This window comes from Dermacentor silvarum, chromosome 11, assembly GCF_013339745.2.
Source record: "Dermacentor silvarum isolate Dsil-2018 chromosome 11, BIME_Dsil_1.4, whole genome shotgun sequence".
Taxonomy (NCBI): Eukaryota; Metazoa; Arthropoda; class Arachnida; order Ixodida; family Ixodidae; genus Dermacentor; species Dermacentor silvarum.
This window is the reverse complement of record NC_051164.1, coordinates 98,998,523-99,025,700: the sequence shown is the minus strand read 5'-3', so window position 1 is coordinate 99,025,700 and position 27,178 is coordinate 98,998,523. Positions and strand designations below refer to the sequence as shown.

The window sequence follows — 27,178 nt, the reverse complement described above, 5'->3', positions numbered from 1 at the left end:
GTGTCAGCTGGTGCAAGTCAGATGTAAATGAAGATCGCGGGAACACGCCTTCGTCTTGCGGTGAACATAAAATAGGCTGATCATGATGACGCCGGTAATAACATGACATGAGTGACGGTTTTTTTTTTTTTTTTTTTTTTCCCTTTCCTCGGGCTGCGCCCGCGTGAGACCACGGCAGGGACGGTCCGCTGGAACGAAGCGAGAACCAAGTATGTCGCGGTGTCATGACGCATGCGCCTCTTGGGCGCCGAAACCGAAGCTGTTTCACAGAAATAATTTGTTAGAGCACCCCGACGAATGTCCGCATTTTTTATATCAATAGACGTGGTGGCTTTCTCTGTGTAACATAAGCGCCAACCTCGAAGGCCATTCTTTTGCTGACCGCATACGCCGGAAGCGATCGCAGAGACGGAAACACGTCACAGACGCCATGTTTTGGACAGCACACTTATTAGATTGGTTTAGACCTTCATTTGAAGCAAAACAATGACACAAGTCGGAAATATGGCATGCCAGTACTCCTTTAAGGGACACTAAGTTGTGTTAGTAAATTGTGTCAGTAAATTACCCTCTTACAATAGTAAAAGGAAATTATTTAAACGCCACCCTTATCATGACAGAAGGCGTGGTAGGCCAGAAAAAGACGTTAAAACTAAGGACGGATTTTCGCCACGGAATTGCGAGGAGACGCTTTGAAATCCGTGACGTCACACTCACCTGTGCCGGCACTGTGGTATATTAAACGAGAAACTTGAATAAATTAAAAGTGTCGGCTTCAATTTCCCATTTAGTAATAAACCTCTTACCGCGAAGTTAAATAAAACGAAAGTTTAGAAGTAACATGCTTCATCAGACTTAAACGGACTTGGCGTTTCCCTTCAGCGCCTCATTAGCGCTTCTCTCTCGAGTCTGTATACAAGTTCAACCGGAGGAAAAGCGATCGGTGACGTTTCGGGACGTTCGGAGAGCAAATGAAGCGAGATTCGCGTGCCCTTGTTCTCGCGATGCGCTTCAAGGACGCAACCTGAAAACGTCGCGCACCGCAGCGAAGAATGCGGATCGTTCGGCGCATACACACGAACGAAACGAAACGGAACGAAACGAAAAAAGAAAGAAAGTCGAAGAAGAGCGCGGATGACGTTGGAGCGGGTAGGGTAAAAGTCGCGCGGCTTGCGCTAGAGAGAAAGAGAGGACACGCGAGCCGCGAAATCCGGATTCACCGTGCAGTGGTGAGCGAGGCCGTGTTCGACCTTCGACGGCCCCGCGAGTGTGTGTGTATACCTGGAAAGTGCGTCACTGGAATTTGCAGCATCGGTCGACGACGACTACCAATGCTGCGATCGCTCGCATGATACATTTTCTTCTCACTCTCTAAGCTGCGAGTGCGATGACACCGTGTTGGCTTTGGTTGCGTTGGAGCTGCTTAGAACCATGGACGTTCCCACAAGAAATTACTGGAGGGAACTCCGGCCTTGCCGACGTTCAGCCGCTGTGGCAATGATGGTCAGTAACGTGGATTTGTCTAATCTTCGTCATTGGGTCTTCAAGCGTTCTTGCGACGTTATTTTATGTGAATGTATACGATATATACAAATATGACTTCTTCGAAATTTTGTAAAGATAGAGCATAGTATATAGCGCCACAAGAACGTCTGAAGCTACAAGCACGAACATTAAACAAACCCGTGTATTGCTCGTCGTCGTAGCACGAGTTCCGTCGTAATTTTTTGCGGGACACTCTAGTACAGCCACTGTAACTCTAGTGCGCGCCACGTCCCCTGAGATCGGGTGGCGCGCGGATCCTGATCTCTGAGGCCATGCGCGAGTTAAAACTGGTAAGTGCACCCCTGGAACTTGCGCTTCGGCCGCCACCGTTAATGTGATCGCCCGACAGATGTAGACCCTCCTTGTGCTCTACGTTGAGCGTGCGATGATACTATCTTGCTTTTCGGTGCATCCAAAGAGCTTAGAGAGCATCCGATGTGCAGATTGGTAGCGTACAAATATCGCCGCATAGCATAGCTCTCGACGTTCAAATTATTCGAAGTCTTCGTTTAGCCCTTGCTTTTCCCGAAAATCCTCTTTTGTTACGCAACAGCAACTGTTCATGAAGAATTCTTACATTGAATAATCGGTGAACCAGTTGATCAGCTCTATGTAGGGTTCCTATGACCTTACAGGTGTACTTTGTTCTGCTGTACTCAGGGTGTCCGAGCGAAGGCTTTAAGTGAAGCCTCAGAGTTGTGCAGTACAATATTTTATGGCGGCACTTTGGCCAACCGGCAGATACCTGAATATGCGCGGTTAGTCACTGATTACCTCCTTAATTAACTGTTTTCGCTGATCCGTTAATGCAACGTATTTAGGAGACACTGCCGCAGAAGACAGACATGTCCAATAAAAGACAAACACAACAGCGTGTTTAGCTATTTCGGATGAGATCGGCAAGACACTTCAGAAACTATGTATACGTAAATGACTAAAGAACCGTTACTATAAGCACAGTTAAACCATGGAAGCAGAAGAATTCGCAATACCATCGCCAGAAAGGCGTGGAGTGATCAGGCTGTTGATTGCCTTCATCCCATACACTAATTTGATCAACGTTGGGTGATTTTGTGAAACGCCCGTGTTAAGAATGTATGAGATGCATAATGGGAACAATTGCCAGTCAAGAACACCTGGCTGAACCCGCCGGAGTCGGAATTTTTTTCACGGCTAATGCAAGAAAGAAAAATTACCGGAACAAGTGCGCATGAGACGGGAATTTACTAGGATTAACCGATACCATGGAAAAGTGATGTCAAATAGCTAAGTATCAGAGAGCGAGTAATCGCCGTCTGTTCCGTAGAATACATTCACCGAAATATTATTTAACAGAATCAAGATAACGCTAGACTTCAAGAGACCCAGCGAAAACGGCGATTCTCGAATAGCGTACTCAAAAATTCGTCACGTTCACGTTAATAATCACGGTATACACATATACGCAAAACGTATTTTCTTTTTCTACCCCAACAGAATTTTAAAGCATCGCCTGTGACAGATTGCTCAATTCTACTTCTTGAACTGCATTGCTTGAGGAGGGGGAAGTTACTTGCACAAAAAAATCAAGATACATAATTGAGAAATTAACAAAATTTAACAAATTAGCTAATCACTTCTTGGGGCACACTGCAATTTACGAATTAGAGCCGGCGAGATTGAAAGGCATGCATGAAAAGCATTTCAAAGCTAGACACTTGAAAATAGTTTTGCGAATGGCACCAATTTCGAGATATGCGTCCCTAAAGTGTGCAATGAAATGCATTTCCGCTCCAATTGAATGTGTCCTGCACTGCTTAATAAAACTTTTTTTAATTACCTGGAACAGCAGTGCACGTTTGCCACAAATATGACGAAGAGAGCGCTGCATGATGTCGCTAGCTATGTTGTTGCCGCTGGTCACAACCCCGATGTTACGGTATTTCGAAAAATACGTACAATTCAATGTGAGATTAAACTTTGCTATTAGTAATTTGTGCAGTATTCAGTGCAGTGTACAAGGTTATTAACTGATAGCTCGACCGAAACACTGCCACACGGCTTTTCAATGTCGCCAAAAAGTAGACAACTGCAAAGACTTGACTGATCATACGTACATGCCCAAACATGTTCTCGTAGCCGAAGCCATAATTTTGATGCCAGAGAGGGCAAAAACTATAGCCTGACTTTAATAATCGTCCAGCCACACTGACCGTTAGAGATGCCGTAAGGATGTCGCATAGAAAGCGGTCGCTTTCAAGCACGCGGATGTACTGTAGCGCGGATTGCAAGTCCTGCGCTGCTGTGGATTCTGGTGTGTCCTCAAAATCTGAACTTGCTCTCTCCACTACCTCTCTGTAGTACTTATACCACGTGACAGAACTTATCGCGAGGGTAGGTGTTTCTAGGAGGCGTACTAGTAAAAGAATCAGCAGCCTCTCTTTCTCTCTCTCTCTCTCACACACACCACAAACATCCAACCAGTCCGTTAATTACACCAACCCTGATTGACCTTCTGACCCGGACGCTTCTTCGCATGCGTCAACCAATGTTTACCACTCGCCACAATCGCTATGGGCGATCTTCTTGGCAACAGTTCCTTGTTAGAAGTTCTCGCGTCTGTCTCGACTATATCCCCCTGTAAGCGCAGAAAAAGAAAAAGAAGAGGAACAAAAGATGGCCAAGAGATTCAACGCCTTATTTTTTCTTCGTTTCCGACCTATTGTTCCTCGCGGCTTCCTCGTTGCGCGCTTGCGCAGCCAGGCGCGAGCCGTATCAAATTTCCATCGCGCGCCTCTTCATTCCATTGGCATGACGGTACACGCCGGCATCTCATTTCCTGTGCCCCTCTCTCAGCAACGAAAAAACAGTCTTCCAAACGAGGAGACTCCGGCGTCAAGCGCTGCCTACCAAACAAGCCAGCGCGTGCAATAAAAAAAAAAAAACCTACATTCCATACAATCGAATGAACTCGCAAGCAAACAAACGCCAGCACGCAGCCGAGCGAACGCGTTTTACTACGCAAACCCGAATGATGCGGGCGAGTCGGAGGCAGCGTATTAAAAAACCGCGCGTGCGCGCGCCCGGTACAGCTAGTAGGTTCGAAACGTCGGCCGAAAAGCCGAAACGTCGTTGTTGCACGGCTTCGCAAGAGAGAGAGAGAGAGAGAGAGAAAGGAAAGAGAACATATGGGAAGATACAAGATGCTCGCTAGGCCCGCTTCGCGAAGCGCTCCAGTGAAGAAGAAAAAGAAGAAGAGCCTTCCGGCCACTTCCGGGTCCGTCGGTGGAGCTACGCGAACGAACACCGCCGTTACCGAGACGCCCCCCTTTTTCTTTTCTTACCCCTCTCGTCTTCTTTATTTCTTTGCATTTTCGCCTTTGCGTTCTTTCCGTTTCACCGACTCGCGTGTGAGTTGAGCCGGGAGCATCGTGCTCTTCCTACGTACACGTCGTCGTCGTCTGCTCCACACTCGATGCGCAGAGCAGACGTCTGCCACAAATAGTGCGCGTTACGTAGTAGTAGGCCTAGCTCCGTCGTTCCCTCCCCTCTCGTGGGTCACGCCTTACAGCGCGGGCCCACTTATTATTACGCTCTCTAGCGGCGGCCGTTGTATACATCATGGCCGTCCGCGGACGGCTATGCTAGCCTATCTCGCTCGCGTTCTGATCGATGTTGTGTAACGGTGGGGCCGGCCGAAAGGCGGCGGGTCGAGACGCCTCGAATTGAGCGTGGAGGTCCGACTTGACCGCTGAGAGGCCGTGCTGTCTGTGTGCGGTCAACTGTACCATCATAGGGAAGCAACTGCCCAAGAGTCACAATGCGCGAGTCTTTGCACGGGAAATGGGTTTGGGATGACGGGGCCGCATGCCGGATCGCCGGATTCGAGCCGCATTTCGACTTAATTCGATCGAGAGGAAGTTTTCTGCGGTTTGACTTTTTTGTTTGTAAGTTTTCTTTCGCTGATACCTTTCTAGAGAATGTTGCCATACTGGCTTGGCTTCTATCCGAAGTGCATATCCATCTTTTGTTGCGTGTGCGCTTTCTTCTTATTTTTAGCTCTTGCATTGTGTCCGGTCGCGTAGTTCAGGGAGGCAGTGACTCACGTGGTCTGAAGCAAAAGCGGCGGAAGTTCGCGCCCATTTACACTATAGCCGCGAGCAAAGCTAAGCACCCAAGCGAGTTGCTGTATTCAACGACGCATACGTGAAAATAGACACATAGAAGCAACGCATTGTGAGGTGCTGCCAGGCGGACATCACATATGAGCTATCTATAAGTCAGCGTACATAACAGACGCTGACAGCAAGTAGCTCTTGGCACAAGCTCTCACCTCCCACGCCCATTGCCTTTGAACGTATCGGAAGAGACCCGCCTCAGATCAGTGGCTGTGGCTTTGTGATAGGGAACAGAGGGTTGCGGGCGCAATTACCAGATGCGCTTTGATAGTGGCAGTACGCAATACGGCTCTTATATATACTTTGAATTTTTACGTGCTAGCGCGGCAAATAACCACGGATGGGCAAAATCAATTCCGCGACCTACACTATACGGCGCGTCTCAAAGCAGCGTTGCCTTTGGGACGTTAAACGTCAATCAATCAATCAAAACGTTGGCAGGAGAGACCCGAACTAAACAGCACCGATTAGCAATTTATTGGATCAAATGCTCGTAATGAACCGCTGATCGATCGAGTTAGCATCCAGGAGCGGTGATTTTAGTTTTCGCGGATGGGTCCCAGAATATTGAACGCTCCGGGCAGCTAATAAATAATGGTGCCAATACGGCAAACACAAACGCCTGCGCGATATTTGACGTTAAGTCGACTGGTCCTAAGTGATGCTGAATCAGCGTGGATGGTGAAGTCATTGAGCCGAACTGTGTGTACACCACTCGTAGTTTGGCCGGTTAAACTGTCACCCGTACGTCAATTCCTGCCACACAAAGCTGTCGCCGAAGCGCACATATTGTTCCAGAATTTAAATATTATTTATTTATTGCCTAAAGCCGCACTCGCCGGGGAGGGGGGGGGGGGATATGGGGGATATATACACACATTCTATACATCTGTAGATGTAAATACAATACACAGTGTTACACAAAGCGAACAAGGCTTTACAAGCAGGTAAACTAAAGCAGAGATCGCTGGATTCAAAAGCAGAACGGAATCGGATAAAAACCAGAGCTTTATAGAACTTGAACACGCATATGAAACCGAGAATTCGATGCGATGCTTACAATGGTTTCAGGAAGCTGGTTCCATTCAGATGTTGTTCGCCGAAAAAAAAAATCAATACTTGAGCAAGCTGCTTTCTGGTTTGAAACGATGGTCGCGGCGACGCGAAATGTATATCACAGCCCTGCGTTGTCATTAACATAGTTCTGCATGGTTACATCGTCACCGCTGCGGTCGTCGCGCGCGTGTATCTCTTCAGACTCACTTCAGGATGGCAGCCTACAAGTCCATGATGAGCGTACAAAAAACGAGAAAAAAAAAACGTGTTCTACAGATATTTTCAGAAAGAAAGAAGTCACAGAGGCATACTAGCAGCCAAAATGGCGCAGATAAACTTTCTTCATCGTCTTCATCGGTATGGGCACAACTAGTCTTCAGTCTCACCATATACTGCACCCTGTCCCCACCCGACACTACACCAACACGGGCATACCAGTAAACCAGTACCAGTACCTACAGAACACTATAGTTTCATACATAGAAGGCAACGTATAGCAGAAACTATGCAAGTAGTGCGGTCGTATACACATGTCTCAATCCTCGATCGCGTCTCGTGGTGCAGTAGTTTTAGATAAGCGACGCTTTCTAAGAATAACTACTCAATATGTTCGAACTAAAACTCGAAGATGTGAGTTTACGTCAAATCACGCATTACTTATGCACCTTCGCGCTTCCAGTATGCGACGTACTATGTTTTGGTCGCGAGCGCATGCGGCGCGCTGTGGCCGCTGGTCGCAGAAACGTGTCACTCCGCCGCTCGTTCGGTGTCACGTGAATTAGGTAACGACGCAATTACGTTATATTTTGCTACACAAAAAGTATGAAACCTAATGTTAGATTGAATACATGACGCGTATACCTGTAACCTTTCTTTTTTGTGTAAACTTTTTTTGTGTGTGACGCACTATTTTCTTGGTCCTGAGCTGTGAGAAAAGTCTCCGTAGCCTTCGCAACGCTACCTGCTATATATGCATTGAAGTACAGTTTTCATCGGCACGGGCCCGACGAAATTATTGGTCTAGAGTCTGGCGACACTACACGCTGTCCCACGCAGGCATATACCAGTAAGCATACGAGCTTTCCCTTAGTCATCCTCGGTATTCGCTCAACGAACGCATTGGTAGTCTTCAGTCGCGCAGCACTAAAGCCTAAGCACTAAGCACTAAACAGGACCTGTCTAGCAGGTCCTGCGAAACTATGTACCGCGCAAGCATGCATAACGTGCTGCACGTCCTCCACGAAACGTTTCCATCGAAACAGAGAAACCCCAATTCCCTCGCTGTGTGTTTAACAATGAGAGAATGGTTGAGTACTTTGCGCACCGAGCGATTGTTTGCTAAGTTATACGTATCACCGAAACCTGAGCGGTCCCAGTGCGCCAGCAATTTTCACGTCAGCGTGTCTGCGCCGAGCGTTTAGCCGACATGCAAATGATCCGAGCGCACATGTACACGTCAGCCAAGCGCGTATGCAAAGTAGAGTGCATTTGTGATCACCTGCACGTACAAAGTGAGGCGTACACGTGTTGGTGTGTTGAGTAAGGAGGCATGTGCGACACACCCCGCGCTGTGTGTGTGTATCTTACACGAATCGCATAAGCCTGTGCGCTATGCTCCCCATGACGTCACGCTGACGTTCCGACGATGGGGTTTCGTCGCGATATTAAAATATTATAAGCTTGACCTTCGATCATTTTCTCTGCTAGTAATCTGGAACCTTTAACGGCGAAGTTCACGAAAATAGATTGCGAAAAGAATGTTTTATCAGGCTAAACTCTTCTTTTTGTACACCCCGGGAAATGTATTCAGGCCAAGAAATGATCGACTATCATCGCTGTGATACGCTTTCCTTCGTTTCAATTGACTCGTTTGTTTTCAACAACGCTACGCTTGCATAACCCTATCCGAAACGGAGGAACCCTGTGGAGCAGCCTTATTGACAGTGCAGTCGAGAATTATGACAAACGTTGTTTGACAAGAATAGATCGTTTGTCCAAGAGTTGGTATTACTGGAGCGCGCGGAAGCTGCAATAACGGTTACAATGAGAACGGTTTCCTTTATTTATTCCTTTCTTGTTTCTTTACTTTAATGTACTATAACAGTTACCTTATCTTGCGAGCTATCAGGATGCCGTTGTCGATCGCACCTCCACAAGATAACAAAGCGTTATTAGCCTTTTCTTGTACTAACGCTGCGGGCGAATGAGATTGCATGTCTGGAGAGCGATGAGTGATTCTAACGCAAAATGTGTGTGCGTTTTCAATGTCCCATTTCTCAAACACTGCGCAAAGCAACCAATATATAATGCTTTTGTGCGATGTTCCTTGGTGTTCTAAAAGGTCACCAGCGTAATACTAAAGTGTACTAGAAGTGTACTAGTGCACTATAGTAATAAAAAAATGGTGTTACCGACGAAGCGGTGCTACCCTACCGCAGTAATGCCTTGCAATCACCTGTACATACCATTTATATCTACTGGCCTTTTGCCTAACCCTTTACCTACTTTTTTACTGGCCCACTTGCCTCAGGTCCTTTGCGGTCCCCGATCCCCTTTCATATGCAGAGTAGTATGTAGACGCTTACATATACGGCGGCATTTCTTTTTCTGCATTTCATTGAAAACCTTTCTCTCCCGTGTCTCACTGTAGGTAGCAATGAGAACCTAATTAAGTACGAATAAACGAAAATTTCTCAGAACTTCGGGACGTTCGACCACAGAGCAACCAAGTACATGCGACCAATAGGCTTCTCGTATAAAGTAAAGAAAAAAAAAGAGAGAGAGAGAAGTAACATGAAGTACGTACAGAAGAAGTACGTCTGACGCCTTTAGAACCCACCACCAACCAAAACAAAGAAGTAACATGCGCTTCGTGAGCAAGCGGTGGTCGAGCAGCAACATTTATAACGCAGCGCGAAGTCGCCGAACGCCAAAGCACGCGTTAAGAAAAATAAAACGCGAGGAAACGTGCTAAACCAAACGCAGCGTGAAGATGTAAAAAGCCACCAGGAAACGGCGAAAGGTGAACTCGCCCCCCCTCCCCCTTTCCCACCAACTCCCACTCCAGCTTCCAAAGAACTGCGTAGCAAACACCGCTACACAGGGCGAAGAAATAAAAAAAAAATAAAATAAAAACAAGAGCGAGCAAATAAAACATCGAAATAAGAACGACGACGAGCTACACATCTCGGCGGGAGGGCGGCCTGTGGGCGGACGTATGAAGCCAGACCGATGCATACGTTCGAAAAAAAAAATTAAATAAAAAAAAAATTGCGAGGAACAGGAAATGGGAAGAAAGCGTACAGTGGTGAGAACGCTGTCGCCGTGCCTCCGTGAAATGCGCTTCCTCTTTCCTGACCACGGAATTCGCCACTTCCTTTTCTCTTCTTTTTTCTCCTTTTTTACTTTAGAGACCCTCCCAGCCGTTTTACACCTCTACGAACGACGGTGAAGTGTACGCTTGTACGCCGTGCCAGTGCGAGCAGCACACCCTGTATATAGTATATAAGCACACGCCTGTCGCCACGCTTCTCTCCCTCTCTCTCTCTTTCGTCTGGTCGTTTTTTTTTTTTCTCTCTCTCTTCTCGCTTTAAAACTTTCGTTTCCTCTCAAATCGCACGCGTGCAATGCGCCACGCGTGAACCAAAGAATGCAGGAAACTCAACAGTAGCAGTTCCTTACGGCTTCGCACTCCTGTTGCAGACTGTCTCGACTTCCGCCGCAGTTTTGCTGCGTTTACGGGCTCAAATGGGAAGTGGGTGCCGCGCGTTACCTATGGACCGGGCACCCGGATTAGTCTATATACCGATTTCGAGACTGTTCCGAGCTATTTGCGACGCGGTGATCGAGCGTGCTCGATATATTCTGAAAAGCCGTCCAGGGTTCCGCCATGTTTTCGTTTGTGAGCCAATCAGCGAGGGCGTAGCCGCCTTGCGAGCCAATCGGGGCTGGCAAGATGGGCGAACTCGACAATATGGCGGAATTTGAATGTATCCGGAAGGGCAGCCCGTGTGCGTTCAAATACCGGCGATACCACGAGCAGCCGAGTAACTACAATGAGAATGATGGACATTGCACGGATTTGTTTAAACTTCGATCGCCCCTGCGGCTTTGAACGATCTTCTGGCCAACCAGCCAACTAAACTTTTGGTTTAAATAAAAGTTTGTTCCTCCTCCTCGCAAACTTGTACTGCAATGATGAGCCTTTAATTACTACCTTTGTAGAGTTTTCAGAAGGTTACCAACAAAAAGTAGTCAGTAGTATCGAGATAATCACCAGTGGTGATTATCTCGATATTCGACATACTGTTTTCAGAGATTACAAAAAAAAAAACGGTTTAAGATGCCGACAATATTCGCCCGTAGTGAATTAAGGTAGAGCTAATTAAGGCACTCGAACCCACGACCTTTGGTGGGAGAAAACAAGTAATGGGAAGTAACAAAACATACGAATGATTCATGGAGCCACCATGTGTTGGTGCCACCAACAAAGGTCGTGGGGTTCGAGAGAGCTCAGACAAAATCAGCTAATATTGCAGTAACCAAGAGTATTCTACTTCGCTGCTGGTGTAAATTTTCAGCAGTGGCGTAATCGTGTTGCTGCCGAAAATTTACACCGGCAGCGAAGTAGAATACACTTGGTTACTGCAATATTAGCTGATTTTGTCTGTTTGAGCTCTGCGCCACCAGGTGGCAGCACCATACAGCCCCGTCACGTTTACCGTTCCGCCAACACGCCCCAAAGCCCGGTCCGCCCGCGTTTACCCGATTACCGGACAAGCTAAACCTCTCTATTATGGCACTCGAACGGACGACCTTCGGTGGTAGAAAACTAGGAAAAAATAGGAAATAACAACGCGTTCGAATAAGAATGTCAAGTAACTTATTGAACGTCTCGTGAGCGCGCAGGCTTTCGCCTTCATCCTCCTTAGCGTATGCTGAAGCGACTGTCAATTTTTCTTTTTTTTTTTTGCCTTCTGCATTAAATATATAACTTTAAATATTAACTTAATTCCTATATAAGCCCAGATACAGCGTAATAAACGAAGCCACAAGAACGTTTGAAGCCGCAAGCACGAAGATCACGGCCGACGCTGGCGTCGCTGCATCTGTCCGTACGCACGTTTAGTGACGGCGCGTAGTCTTTTTTCGCTTTGAAACGTAAATACAATGAGTTGTAGACGGCATAGCATAAAAGTCATCATGCGCACACGTCAATCGAATTGACTGCAACTTCCTCGCATGGTTTATTTTAGCCAGTAGTTCGTAATTTTGCTTTCTCGCGTCGCTCTTTACCGGCTCCACCTTGGAGGTCCGCTAAGAGGCGGCCAGGTCGACGAGTGTCGTTCGGTATCGCTTCTCGGCCTTTTGGCTAAGATCAATGATAGTATCTGTTCTTATCAGCTTAATATCTGATACGGCCCTTCTATGGGTCTGTTGATATTAACCTAATTTTTGAAACGCGGCGCCGTTTGCGGGGCTTGCCCCTGCGGCGCCACGGGTCGTCCCGGCGTAGCACTGCAGCCGGGTACGGCCCACTGTTGAAATGCTAAAATCAGAATTGAACTACGTATGATTCATGGACGAGTGGATATGTTACGCAGCATATGTAACACAGCCGTGTGGTTGTTACGTCGCTACTGTCGTCACGCTGCGCTTCCCAGTGGGAAGGAATAGTACGTACGACGTCAAGGAACAGAGAAGGCCTGCCACCGTGTGGGTGTGGTATCCGAAAACGCGTGTATAAAAGTGTGTCTATCCATTGGATACACGTTCAAAAAAAAAAAAAACCAATTCAGAGCCCTTCCACTATTGCAAAGGTGGAAGCCAGCAAAGTTGTGTCTATGGTGGTTCTGCTGTAGTGAATTGATGATTGATTGTATTGAACGTCGTCGGCATGTTCGTCAAAGAGCAAGGACCCCGGCGTCTTGTTTTCGCCCGGCGCGATGGCCAAGAAGTGCGTTTGCTGCGCCAAGTCCTCCCCATCGTCATAGACTAGCGTATGAGCCACAGCGTTCATAGCCGCGGCACAAGTACTGCACGGCAGCGTCAAGATCCTGTGAGGTCTCTCCTGCTCTCGGCGGCTCATACCCACATATGTTGTTGCTGTTGCCTCAAAACATGGCTCGTACGCTCGAGGGGGATTGGCCACACTGGTTAAAATAAAACATACATCCAACAACGTACAAAATGGGTGAAGGCGAACATTCAAAATGAAGATTTTGGCAACTCCTTAACACAGATTTTGAGAGGTCCTATACATAAACTAACTAAATAAAAAATTAAGAGAAAACTAACTACAAAAATTAAAATAAAATAGCGTGTCCCACGGTCGGTACCCTAGCAGCGTAACCTTCTGGATGCTTCAATGAATTTGTGCACAGCAGTGATCATAGAACCCTGGCTTGTGCCTAATTGACAGGCCCCTAAAGACAAAATGTTTGGCGTTGTAAGTGCCAAACCCAGATTACTACTTGGAAATATCAGAAACATTCTACGGAGGGAGGAGAAGCGGTGGCATGAAAGAAATGGTCAATAGTTTCCAGGTTGATTACAAAACGAGCAGAGGTCAGTGATTGATAAACCAGATCTGTGAAGATAAAAATTTAGGCGGGGAACTCTGCAGTGGAAATTTGACAGCGTCACCTCACAATGGCGTGAAAGGCACTTGCTCGTGTTCCACCGAAATTTTAAATGTTGAAAATCGTCTGAGGAAAGTATGGACGAGTCATTGCAATTCAGCAATAAAAGGCCTTTAAATCTAGCTCCTGTTATAAAAGAGAAATCAGGAAGAACATTTATGATCGGACCATTTAGTGATGTCGAAGCGAGCGAGTCAGCTGATTCATTTAAAAAGATTCCACTATGTCCGGGGACCCAGACAAAGCGGACTTCGGATAAATATTTCGGGGCAAGAGTCGAAAATATACTCGGCAGATACTCAACAGACTGATTATTGGAAGTTAAATGTGTACAGACCGAAAGCGCATCTGTAACCACTATTACCTTAGAATTCTGTGGACCCAATTTTCGGATGGCAAGAATAACTGCCAGAAATTCTGCAAGAAATATTGGAGTGTAATCAGCGAGACGGACAGCAAAAGACCAGTTGAGTTGATTCGAAAAAATGCCAACACCAGCCTTCTCTAAATTTTGTTATGCGTCCGTAGAAATAACCAAATGAGACGGAAATTGACTAAGATGGTCTTGAAGGAGACCTTCAGATATGCGCGCAGGAAGAAGTTTCGCGTGTTTTGGAAAAATATCATCAAAAGTCAGTTTTACTTTGAACGAATTAGATTTTGGAGAAATCAACCGCGGTAGACTAACTTGAAGTTTTGATAACAGCGATTGAACAAAAATAACCTGTGGCTGTCGGTAACGCTGCCATCCTGTTCTGAAAAATGATTCTGGAGAATTGATGAAAACGGGTTGTAAAAGCGAGAGGGGTGTATCATAAAGCTCCAGGAAAGTCAGGACAGTAAGTTGCTTAAATCTGGAATCAAGCGGAATAATTACAGACTCCAGATAAAGCACATTATTAGCCACAAAACTTGGCAGCCCGAGGCAGAGACGCAGCGCTTGCCTTTCCAGTACAATTAAAGGTCTTAGCTTGTATGCTGCACATTCTGAAAAAAGAACACAACCAAATTCTAGAATGGGGCGGACGTAAAGCTTATATAAATCATCAGCAACGTAGTTCTACGCATCCCTGTGTTTTTATTACTGAACCGGCGCAACAATGCCATTGCACGTTCTCCTTTATTAGCATTTGCTTCTATATTTGCTGCTGCCAGTTTAGCTTACCATCATAAGTTATCCCTAAGTACTTCAAAGTTGGAACTTGCGGTATTGGCTGATTTCGAATAATGAAGAGAAATAGAAACAGGATTTGACAATGGAAACACCAGTAGAGCGCATTTCTTTACGTTAGGCGAAAAAGACAGGCCGTCCAAACAGGACTCGAGTTCAGACAAATAAGATCGCAAAATTTGGTATAACGTATTAATATCCCTTGCTGATGAGAAAAATGCAATGTCATCAGCATAGAGATAGAGTTGAACATCCTGATGGACTGGCACAGAAGATAATAAAATATTAAACAAAAGTTGCAAAAGAACTGATCCCTGTGGTATGCCTCTTGTCTGTTTATATGTATACGATGTCACCCCATCCTTGAAACGAAAAAATTCTCTACCAGAAAGGAACTCTTGTATCCAGGCTACTAAATAGTCTGGAACAGAACAGCTTGCTAATCGAGAAATTAAAATTTCATGTTCGACACTGTCATATGCTTTTGCAATATCTAAAGTTAGCAATGCTGATATATCTTCTGATTGTCCTGCGAGTCGAATGCGGCTTTCTAAATCAACGTCAGCTGACCAAATGGAACATTGAGGCCTAAATCCTATTTGTCTCGAGCACAGAGTACCATGAGAAGAAATAAGGTGATTGAGCTGGACATTAATTACTATTTCTACAATTTTGACTAGATTCAATGTAAGTGCAAATGGCCGAATGTTGTCCAAGATATATCCGAGGTTTTGTTTTTTAAGCAAAAGCACAATTTTCGCAATTTTCCAAGAGGTCGGAATCCATGTATATTGTAGTGAACAGTTAACTATATTCAAGAGCTCATCCGGGAAAGAGTTAAACAATAATTTAATCATAGTAATTGTGATACGGTGTGGTCCAGGAGCCGATTGATGTGCAGTTAAGATGACATCGGATAATTCTGTCATGGAAGCTTCTACAAATTCAGATGTCGAAATTTTGAACCTCCTAGGTCTGGGACACAGAGAAGAAAAGCGTGCTTCAAGCCATTTCGCGATATCGTTTAGTGAATCCGCCGCTTCTTTGGGGGATAGAACAGCAGAAAATGACCATACGGACTGTTGAACATCTTTTTTGTTGCGTAAGAACCTAATAAGTGCCGATTTTCTTTCTGGTTTTGACAGAGACATATGTAGTGCATTTTTTGTTCATCTTTAGCTATCGCCACAGTTCGTTTAAATAGAGCTGCATAGAATCTATACTCCATCCAATTTTTCGGTGAATGATTATGTTGGAGACTTTTCAATGCTGCTTTTCTTCGCCTATAATCCCGTGTGCAAGCATCATTCCACCATGATGACTTTGACGGCGAGCTGCCAGACATAACCGTAAACTCAGAGGGCTGAATAGAAGAGTTTAAAAGCGATACCACTGAGTCAGCCCGCCGTTGTTCATCACAAGTACTCAATGCTGATAAGCCTGCATTTATAGTTAATGAATCGTCTTTGCCGCACAATAGGAGCCTGACATGAAAGCATAATTTCAAAAGTGATGGGTAAGTGATCGCTACTTGTTGCATTGTCAAAGGTGTCCCAAGATGAAATAGACATGTTAGCAGAGGAGAAAGTCAGATCTAATGCAGAAGAGAATCGCCCACGTAGAAAGGTAATTTGTCCTGAATTGTGACATTGAAAATTGTTGTCGTGCACCCAATTCCACAACCTCTTTCCATAACCATCCGTTTTAATTCCCCAAGAAGTATGATGCGAATTAAGATCTCCTGCCAGGAGCGTTGCATTTGAACAGTTTCCGAACAGCGAGTCCAGGTGATCAGTGTTCTTGACTCTGTTTGGGAAGTATGTATTTACCACTGTAAACACAGCGGAACCTGGCAGCACAAAATCTAATCCTAAAATTTCGCAGTCTGAACACACATGTTCAAAAGTTACGGTTACCTTATGATACATTTTTGATGAAACTAGTATTAGCAGCCCACCGCCCCTACCTGGACGATCTAAACGAAATGTTCGAAAATTATTAATAGTAAATCTTTGATGAGACGAAAGCCATGATTCTTGAAGTAAAATAACATCTGGTATTAGTTTGAGTACTAAATAAAGAAGGTCAACGTAACCTGAGGATATAGAGCGGCAATTCCATCGGAGAACTTTAACTGATGCTATGGCGATCCTAGAATGGATGATTCCACGGCAGAACACAACGCATCCTGCTCGTGATGATCACTGTTCTTTCCTTTTTTAGGCTTAGATTCAGCAGAATCCGTGGGAGAAAGTGGGCGAACCCTTACGTCTATTGCTAATGGTCCCAAGCCTCATGTGTCCAAATGAATGGCTATGTCCCGCAGTTGCTGAGACCGGAGAACACACTGAGGTATCGGACTCAACCTCTGCCTGATTGTCAAAGTTCGATTCGTTTGAATGGTGCGCGGGAATACTAGATGAAGTGGGGCCAGCAGCAGCAGAGTGCAATTGGAGGAGTCTATTGAATTTGGCAGTTAGCATCTCAGTTATACCTTCGGCAAAAGTGTTAAACAGTCGCTCCATAACTATTGGCATTGCCTTGTCAATGGCTGCGGCTACAGTGGTCGAAACTGTGGCTTCTAGAGATGTTGACTGACGGGATGCAGCTGCTGCGTAACCAACATCGCGATCCTTTATTGCTGATATTGCTTCCGCACGGGAACGTGCTGGCCAAATGACGTTTCTCCGCGATCTCAAGCACCTGAATCTCATGGCCTCGCGCAGGGCAGTTACTATCTGTAGCACTATGAGATCCATCGCACAAGCAACACCTAGGTGCATCTTCGTCGCAGGCTGATGTACAGTGAGAGCCGCCGCAATTACAGCATCTCACTGAAGATCTACATGCATTAGCACTGTACCCAAATCTCCAGCAGTTTCAGCAGTGCAATGGCCTAGGTGACAATGTCTCCACGCGGAACAAATACGGCCAAGCTTTCACTTCAGACGGGCGCGTTAAACCGGCAAACGAGACGATAACGCTCTCAGTTGGGACTCGGTTATCACCCACCGACCTATTGCATCTATAAACAGGAACAACACCAGCCGGAGAGAGCATCTTCACAAGGCCTCAGGAGTAATTTCGGTAGGAACCCCACGAACAATGCCTTTCACGCATGCGAGATGAGGAGGCACGAAAGCACGAACCGCGATGCTAGCGAATCTCGTGCAGTTAAGCAAATCATTAAGGCAATGAACATTAGATGACTTACACAGAATGCTTGTCTTGCCAAAACGCCTCACCTCCGAGATGTCAACGAAGTGCTTGGTTATAGCGCGCAGCTCCTCCTGGCAACTTTCTGATTCAGTCAAGCGAATGGATCCACCATCTGTGGGAACGAGCGCCACGGGCAAGGTACTGACTCCGTTCCAAAGAAAACACTCCAGGGGCACCGACTCAGTGGGACGGCTAGCCGACCAGGGCGCGCCCTGGCCGGAACCGGAGACCTGCATTCACGATACCTTGAAAAAAAAAACTATAAAAGAAACAAAGCACTACGAGCAGTTAAAATGTGGCCAATCCCCCTTCGGATACGAGACAGAACGGTGGCCGGAACCACAGAATAAAAAGCGGGTCATTGCAGAATCGGGACCGTTGCACTCTCCCATGCCATACCCACATAACCAACACAGGTATGAGCCATACGTGATTTCTTTCTTACCTTCCTTCTTTATTTCTTGCTCCTGGCTCATACCCACATATCCAATGCGGGTATGCGTCACACATGATTTTATTATCGTTAATTGTGACGTAACTGACGAGCATGTGATGTTATTGATGTCATGACCTATCAGTCATGTTAGTCATAAATGTGTACCCTTCCATGCCAATTTTGGCATATACCAAGTGAACGAGATGCCACAAAATTGTTGCCTACTTCCGGTGTACACGGACGCGATCTCCTGGAACCTAGCTTATAACAGCTTCGCTGTAAAAACTAAGGTCATCAATAATAACCCGCATTTCGCTACTACCACGAGCCTCGTTGTCAGATTGTGGTTCCTGCATAGTTCACAACCCATGAATTTAGAAATGTTTCACTGGATGTTCAATGTGCCGCATTCCGTCAGCAGCCGTGAGATAATATATTTTCCTCTCTCGCAATTATTACAGCAAATAATTAACTGAGAGTGTTGAGCTCGTGATTCAATTCTTTTTATGAAACATGACTATCAATATTTAATTACTCATTAGGTGAGAAAATTTACTGGAGAATGCAGAAAGCATCATGCTAGTCAATAATGTCTTGTGTTTCTGCATAATTTTTAATTACCATGTTCCCCTGGATGTTCAATGTGCTGCATTACGTCAGCAGTCGCGAAAGAATACTTTTCGGTGAGCTGGTATGTTGATGCTGCTCCTGGATTTTCATGTGATCTCGCAGTATTCGAAACGCATTTCACGGTTGCGTTTTTTCGTCTGTGGCGCAACACGATAGTGACCGGCCTATAGATGAAAACAGTAACAATTTTCCCGAAAGCTGATGGCAAGAACACGATTGAACTGCTTCCATAAAATTCTGCATTCATTTTACTTCATATAAGAGATTAAATATACTTTACACAGTCAACTCCGAGATAATTTTGAAAAGGATTGAGGCCATCGTGTGATATAATGTACAAGGGGTCTTAGGAGGTTAATACGAAGTATTGTGTGCATTTTCCTGAATGACATGCAGCATCTTTGCGTGCCATATCGTACATGGCGTTCCCGAGCGGAAAGTGGCAGGCGCTCAGCGTTAAATGCGCGCAACATATTTTTTCTCAAAACATTTGCGTCTGTTGGGGCTTATCTTATTGTCCCCCAGTAATAATTGTGACATGCATATATTGCGTGTATTTAATTAACGCTGCCCTCCCGGTGCTTTTTGCTCACGAACGGCACGCACACATCAGCGTCACATGGCGTTTCCCACAGGAAAGTAGCGAGTGTAGTGGGTTAAAAAAAAATGCGCTAATGCACACAGCATAGACAGTGATTACTGCTCGACGACAAACTTCAAAGGGTGTAAATTTTTAAGAGTGCAGATACAATTCCTGTTGTTGCGTCCTAAATGTTGCCACATTTTTTAGAGTTAGCAAGCATTGCTGACCGAACTCCGCGGTTTGTACGCTTTCATTAGTTTGCACGTCCATATATCTAATGAGTTGTCTGTGGCACATCGTCTGTACATCATCACCGGCACATCATAATCTGCGACACATTCCATACGTATGTTCTTATCATGAAATTGCCGGTACTTCTTCCTTTCTTCAGATGTACTTGCAAACTAAATCGGAGTAATTTAGGGTTGTCACTTTAATGCCTTAGGTTCTTGCCAGTCACTTAGTACGTAGGGTGTGGTCATAGTGAAATAAAGTTAGATTAGGTCTTGTTTTGTGAATTTATAGTTATTGCTTACATGACTTTCTGCACTTGGCATTCACCTCTCTTCCATTTCCTATCTATAGACACAGCTCCGGCCATAGGCTCGGCAGCAGCTTTTATTATACCTTAGTTTTGTTTGCTGTCCAAATATATTCTATATTGCAACAGCTGCACCGTGCTTGCTTTTTTCTCAGGACACGCATCAGTTTCTTTATGCATCGTGGAGGAAAACAATATTTAAAAAATTACTCCATCTCTCGCTAAAGGGAACCATGTGTGGATGCGAAGCAGCGGGGAGATGGTTAGCTTGAGCGGGAGATGGCTTCGCGGCAGCGGCCCGAGCGCTCATCACGGCGCTGCACAGGAGACAGAATGAGGCGCGCGCGCGCTCCGTCATTTTCATACCGCGGAACTACCGTGGCGTCCCCAGCGGAGTATGCAGCTGTCGCACCACCTGTCGTGCGCACCGCTCCGGAGTCCTAGAGGAGAGAAAGGGGAGGAGCGTAGGAGAGGAGGGAAATGGGGAGGGGACGCGCATGCGCTGTGGGGGTGTGGGACGCCGCAGGAGGGACGGACAAAGCACCCGTCATAAGCTGCTTCGCATCTAAAAACGCTTACGTTGTGCATTTAGCTTGTTTGAACACTTTTTGTGCGTAGCCTCACAGTGAACCGGTTGCATTGTTAATTGTCGCACTAGCTTGCACATGCAAACACATCACAGGTCACGGCCTCCAATAATATATTCGCCCATATCCCCGATATTTGTCGGGAGGCATTCCGGAGTAAGTACTGGGCGTTGTCGACTAGTGGACGTTTTTCGCACACAGACGCCGGCGATGACCATTCGCCATACCAAAGGCCCTGGCACTTGTCCATGCCCAGTGACAACACAGAACCTTTTAATTGCCATTGCGTTCGTAACACTCTCTTTATCAGGTCAGAAGATAGCAGCATCGCCCGCGTATGTAAGCCAGTATCTTAACTTCAGTGTCCTCCAAAGCGAAGCCTCGAATGCAATTGCTACTACTGATATTTGCGCACAAGGTTTCCGAATACAGCGCAAACAACAAAAGCGACAGCGGAAACCCCTGCCGCACCGACGCGTTAACTGCGTTGGCAACATCAGACTAGACTGGCCGTACAATTTTTGTAGCTAGGCTATTTTAACCCCCTCAAAAATTACGTCCCACGCGAACGAGCTCAAGTATTGAATAGAGAATATATCGTGGCATGCCAGGTCAAAAGCAATTGCGAAACCTTTTGGAGCATCTCCATAGAAGAGGAAACATTATAGTTGACATAATGGCAGCACAATTTAAATTAGGCATGCTCCATAAGCCGATCGCTTCAGTGCCGTTTGATGCTTTTCACTGCCCTGTAGCACCTCGTTGTTGGTCTGGGGCACCGGCGTAAACACTGGGCAAGTTGGTATTGGTTCATGGTTAATGATAATTAACAGCGCACTGAAAACGACGACGAATAAGCCTGCGTGTTAAGTCTGCGTCTTTGTCTCCATTTTTAGCGTATTTTCATGATTAAACATGAACCGTATGCTCGAGCTTAATTCATCGACGTTGTCGTGGCTTCGGCAAATCCGCAGAATTTTCCGAAATACTAGTATTCATTCGCTTACCCGTAAGATATACCGTAACATGAGTTTACGTGACCAACACAACGACGTTCTGCTCCGCAAAAAAGTCGGTGTTCATACGTACAAAACGCAGCGTCTGGTAAACTTGATTATGACGTCGACTTCATTTAAACATCAACACTGTGTCGATCTGAATTAGGCTGGTGAATAATTGGTAATTTCCACGATGCAAGAATTGTGCCCCTCCCGCATTTACTCGGCGATAGCGTTGTAACCTGCAAGATTTTTGCAGTCGTGACGTCAATAGGCGTAACATATCGCGAAAAGCATGTAAAAAAAAAACAATAAAAAAAAAGGAAAAGAAAAAAAAAGTACTCCGTCGAGCCGGATTCGAACCAGCGACCTATGGATGACAGCTTGGAATTTCCTCTACAGTCCACCGCTCTACCAACTGAGCTATCGACGGAACGGTTTCGCGTGCCACTTCGAGCAGGTGTGATTCGGGCAACATGACCTTGAAGGTAATGCGCATTTGCGTGCGCTGATAACCACTGCAGTTGTTAATCTATAGCAGCACGCAAACTTAAAAAAAAAAATTGTTCGAACATACTTAGGTACTGCAACTTACGCGACATAACGAAATAGTTGAACGTAATACACTCAAGTCCCCTGAAAAGAAACCGTTTTTGTGGCCTCAAAAGATGGCCCACACCCACGAGAGGGACTGGCCACTCAGAAGGAGATAACCACACACACAAGAAAGAACGAAAAACTATCAAAGAGACAATAGGTGACACAATGACGGCATAAATGTGATTAAAAAAAAAAGGAAGACACTGGTGTCGGCACCCCTAGGAGCACCACTTTAATGACGCATGATTGAACTTAATTATGTGGATCTAGCTGGTATAATGAACCCACGGCAGGCACTCAAGTGATATACAACAAACGTCAATAGATTCGAGGTCGATAAGTGAAAGATCGATGACCTGTCAAAAATGTAAAGAACATTCTGCGGAGCGAGGAGAAAGCGGCAGCAGAATAGATTAAAAAATCATCAATTGTTACAGGTTTCTTTACAAAAAAGCACATTGGTTAGTAATTGAGAGACCTATGAAGATAAAAACGGGGCAAACACGCAACAAGGCTGAATCACGACGAGCCCTAAGAAATCGAAGGCGCAGTGCAATATCTCAAGTAATACCCGGGCCACACGGGCAAAGTAAAGTGCACTTTGAGCGAGTGCACTTCAGCGAGCTTGAGTGTCACTTTCGCGGTGCGCTGCTACACGAGAAAGAAAAGTGTTCTTTCAAATTGATGGCCATGGCAACCGGGAGTCAGACGGGAAAGCATATATTTACTAATATAAAGATGTGTGCACGAAAACAGTTTATTATTGTTAGAAACAACATTTACAATCCACCTTTATAAGCGCCGGCAACGACGGCAACTTGACCAGCAACAGTCAAAACGACTTGATCCGCCAAGCAACTGCGCAGTCATTATCCGGCGTGGTCGTGAACAGCCCGAGAGCGAGAGTAGTTTTTTTTTTTTTTTTGCTGTTCTTGTTGTTGCGGTGTGGCACATTTTATTATCTTGTAACGCAGCAATTTAAAACAATGTTATTAAAAATTACTCCTGACTCTTCTTTCAATATCACTTTATGTATCGTCTAAGCATTGCTAACGAGGCTACACACTTCGCCGCCGCGAAGTGAGTTCGCCGAACACACTCGCCGGCGAGTGCACTCTGCAGTGAGTGTCACTAAGCGTTCCCGTGTGGCAGCCTGTGAATGACACTTGCCGTGAAGTGCACTCGGTCAAAGTGCACTTTACTTTGCCCGTGTATCTAAAGTGTCTATCTAATCGTAGAAGAATCCAGATCTCATCCATCATATTCTCGACTAGCTTAATTAACCGCTGTAGCGCTTAATTTCTCTCCAGTAATACTAGCATAAAACTATATATACCGAGGATCATGTGCATATGTGCTTTTGTGTGCTGACACGCCCATATAGTGTCTGTACTTAGCACAAGAAGTTGTACTGAATTGTATAACCAGCTTTACTAGTTATACTTAACTAGCTATGATAAGTGTTAGTATATATGCTCTAGTTATACTCTCTTAGTATAGTATAACTAAGGTTAGTCATACTAACACTGCGTGTCTCGCCATAATGAAATGCGAACGCGAGAACGCGAACCAGACGGCGCATTTCCCTTTCAAAAAGCACCAGCATGCGTCACACTCACGTGATTTATTCATGTATACGCTTAGTTATGTGTCGTATCGTTCTGGCGTGATAACACGTGTTGTCTAGCCTCGGTCGTGTCTATGCCTGTGTTGTTACGTTACCGTACAGAACGTACGTATGCCAGAGAAGCGGCGTAACATTACCGCTGAATCAACCATGAACACGGTAGCGGTGCGGCTATCATCATCATCATGAAATCTAATTCGTATTTCTGTTCTAAAGGAAAAAAAAATAATATAAGCGGGCTCCCCGCGGATTTCGCGACAGGTTTTGCGGAGAATATTGATGACCTTGGGTTCGCGAATGTATCTGATATAAGGCCGCATGTACCGCGGACAGCCTTCCTGTTGACAGCTATTCGACGTTGGCTGGGGACATCCGGAAGGCGTATCCGGCCGTCATTCATAGAGACGCCCGACGCTTTCAGTCTGTCCAACTTTTCTTCTCTTTTTTTTTTTCTCTCTCTCTCTCTCTCTTTGTTTTCCTCTCTCAGCGCTGACATGTTTCTATCTTTCCGTGCAACTATGCAATTACCATCGCACGCTTGTACCAGGCAACAATTAACCCTTCGCTGACGCACGGCAAGAAAGCAATTAATTGCTTGAAACAAACTGTTTTCGTCTATGGTTACTTTTAACACTATCATCCATAGGTGTACCAAAAATGTATATTTTTGAAAGTGCCTCACCCTGCTTCATTGGGACTCGAATAGTGACCGGGCAATGGCCTGTGGTTTCCGGCCATAAATTGGACGCCAGACTCAAAGTTATACGTAATCTTTCTCACTAAGTAACCTGTCGTGGTGATAGTTAGTTAGCAGTGGTAGTAGTACTACCACTACTAGTAGTAGTAGCACTAATGAACTCGGATTCCGAATGACCACAGCAGCAGACGAAAATGAACTTCGGAACCACACCTTTCTGCCTCCACTGTTTCACTTCACCGGTTTACCGTTCGTGAAAGGTATCAAGCTTTAGTGGAAAAAAAAAAGAAAAAAAACATTGCAGCGCATTATGTCAACCGCTATTGTGGTGCATTTTCTACCTTAATTATTATACCAAACAATTTAATTGCTCGCATGAAAAGCTTTTTTGTCTCATCTTCTGAAAACTGGGCTTCTAGGTAAAGAGTTAAGACGCGAATGCAAAACCGCGAGAGGTCCACGTTCTCGAAATTGTTTCCGCTTCGCTGTATAGTGTCTGTTATTTTTTTTATTATTATTATCTTGTCGTTAAAACGAAATCATCAAGAATCTAAATGGCAGCCGGCATGAAATAACGACATGGTGATCCATTTTTCACACCGTATAATTGAGGGTTTGGATAAATACGAACGACGGGGTTTCCCTGTTTCCGCTGGACGGCCTCGGCCGTAGGAAAGTAGGAGTGGCTTACGTCCTGTTCAGGGACACGCCTGACAGCTGCCGTTTTTCTGCCGTTCGCGCCGGCGTTTGCTCTTACCAATGCGCACTGCAGCTCAACGTACAATGTATTAACATATTAAGTGTAGTCACTGGCGCCATCTGTTACAATTAAACGTCCTAAATTCTCGGCTGCCACGCAAAGCGATACAGTGCGCCCGCCAAGGAACTCGGTCGTCGGAGTGATCGTTTTTCTATCTGTAAAGAAAGTCGCCTTGAAAAAAACATACCATAGTTTAGTACCATATGCGTAAACGACGGCGTGTTTTTCAAGTTCAATTTCTTTAAAAGTCATGGTTATCATTTTAATATATATGCATAATCTAAACTCAATTCAGTGCCCAATAAACTGGTATACTGTATAAACGTTTGGACGTTGTTCTTGCGCGAAGGAAAGATCCATATACAGGTACGAGGCTCTGGAAACACTGTCAAATTTCGCCATGTTCGATTTTTGGACCAATCAGGGAGGGCTTAGCCGTACTGTGAGCCAATCAGAGCAGATAAGATGGCTGAATTCAACATTGTTCAGAATAGCGCTCCCTGGCAGAAATCCATATACGATTACTCTTGTGTTTCGCATCGGGTATTGAGGGTACGGTGCTTACATAACTACTGTTGCTTCGCCACTGTTTCACCGACAATCGATGATATGACACGGATTCGCAAAGAGAGTTTACAAACTTTCGTTAGTTGGAGTCATCCGAGAAGCCATTACCAGTCTGGTGCCTACTTTCAGACCGACTGCGCCGACGTACAATGCGGACCTCCCTATTTCTGCACCGGTAACTGAAATAGAAGGTGCGAGCTCGTTTCGCAATTACTCGAGCTGTGTAGCTGCGACAGCCGACACAGGCGGCGCAACATTAAGCACCTGAGCACGATAAGGAGTCAACTGCGAAGTGGCCTTGCTATAACAGCGCACCGGCAGTTCCTTTTGTTCTAAGCACGACACTTCCTCCGAGCACCGCCAAAAGATTTGCATCTCTGCCGGCGACAATTGTCTTTCGCGGCGCTAAATGGCGAGAAAGGGCGTCCCCGCGAGTCCAACCCGCGTCATGCACCGTGAGCTGAGAAATGGGTCTCCGCTTTCGACATTCCCTGCAGCAGCGCGGGAGCAAAAGAGCACGGTCAACTAACCACCACCGTGCCACCACCCGCGTGGCTTCGGCCGGTCGTCTGTAAAGGAACGCTGCGAATTTCGAAAGCCCTGCGCGGTCGACATACCGAGCTTGGTGTCCGTCGCTGTTACGAATGCCTTAGCAGCTTATATAGTAGACTCAACGGGCGCGTTATATACGGAGCTCCAAAAAAAAAAATCAAAAGGTCCGGTTCTGCGATACAAAAAGCGCGCGGGCCTGTTCAAACGCGTTATTTCTTTCCTCCAAGCGAGCGCCGTGCCGCTCGCTGTTTAGAAATTCACTGCCACAACGAACGATGCAATATATATATAATAGCCAGAGAGCGCGTGCGGCCCGCTTTCATTGTGTTGCGAAGGCGTCGTCGGCGACGACGACGACGCGTCAGCCGTCGACGCTAGCCGGCTCCTATCCATTGTTACTTGTCGCTTTGGCGCGCGCGATGATTCAGGCGCCTGCAGCATGGAATGGAACGCGATCGCACAACGGAGGTCTGCCCGCACGCATTCGAAGGCTCTCCCTTGCTCCTCTGTAGTGTATATTCGCTGCTTTTTTTATTGCTCGGAATTCTCGGCCAGCGCCCGAGCGCGATGCGACGATTTACTCGCCGTCTCGCTTGTTGCGTGCATCACCGTAAGATATAATGGACTGCGTACGTGCACCGTCTACGTGACAAACCGCAATGCCTTCCGCGTAAGGACCTAGGCCTAAACGTCGCCACCACGGCTTCTCATCTCCCGTCGTAGTACTATTCATTACATGCACCGACTTGCAGGAATGTGATGCGCACATCCGTCACCGTATACGGAAAGCCCTAGGTGACGCGTTACACGG

At 45.9% G+C, this 27,178-nt stretch overlaps 1 protein-coding gene and 2 non-coding genes across 3 annotated transcripts in view; 2 read left to right on the top strand and 1 right to left on the bottom strand.

Moving 5' to 3' along the window:
- The window catches only part of LOC119432778 (uncharacterized), a 63,105-nt gene that overhangs the window by 8,221 nt on the left and 27,706 nt on the right, over nt 1-27,178 (top strand).
- LOC119434178 (U2 spliceosomal RNA) lies at nt 12,110-12,301 on the top strand. The gene has a single exon (XR_005188571.1). It is a non-coding gene; the product is annotated as a U2 spliceosomal RNA (small nuclear RNA).
- Trnay-gua (transfer RNA tyrosine (anticodon GUA)) lies at nt 21,907-21,997 on the bottom strand. Its single transcript is given in 2 exon segments — nt 21,907-21,942; nt 21,961-21,997. It is a non-coding gene; the product is annotated as a tRNA-Tyr (tRNA).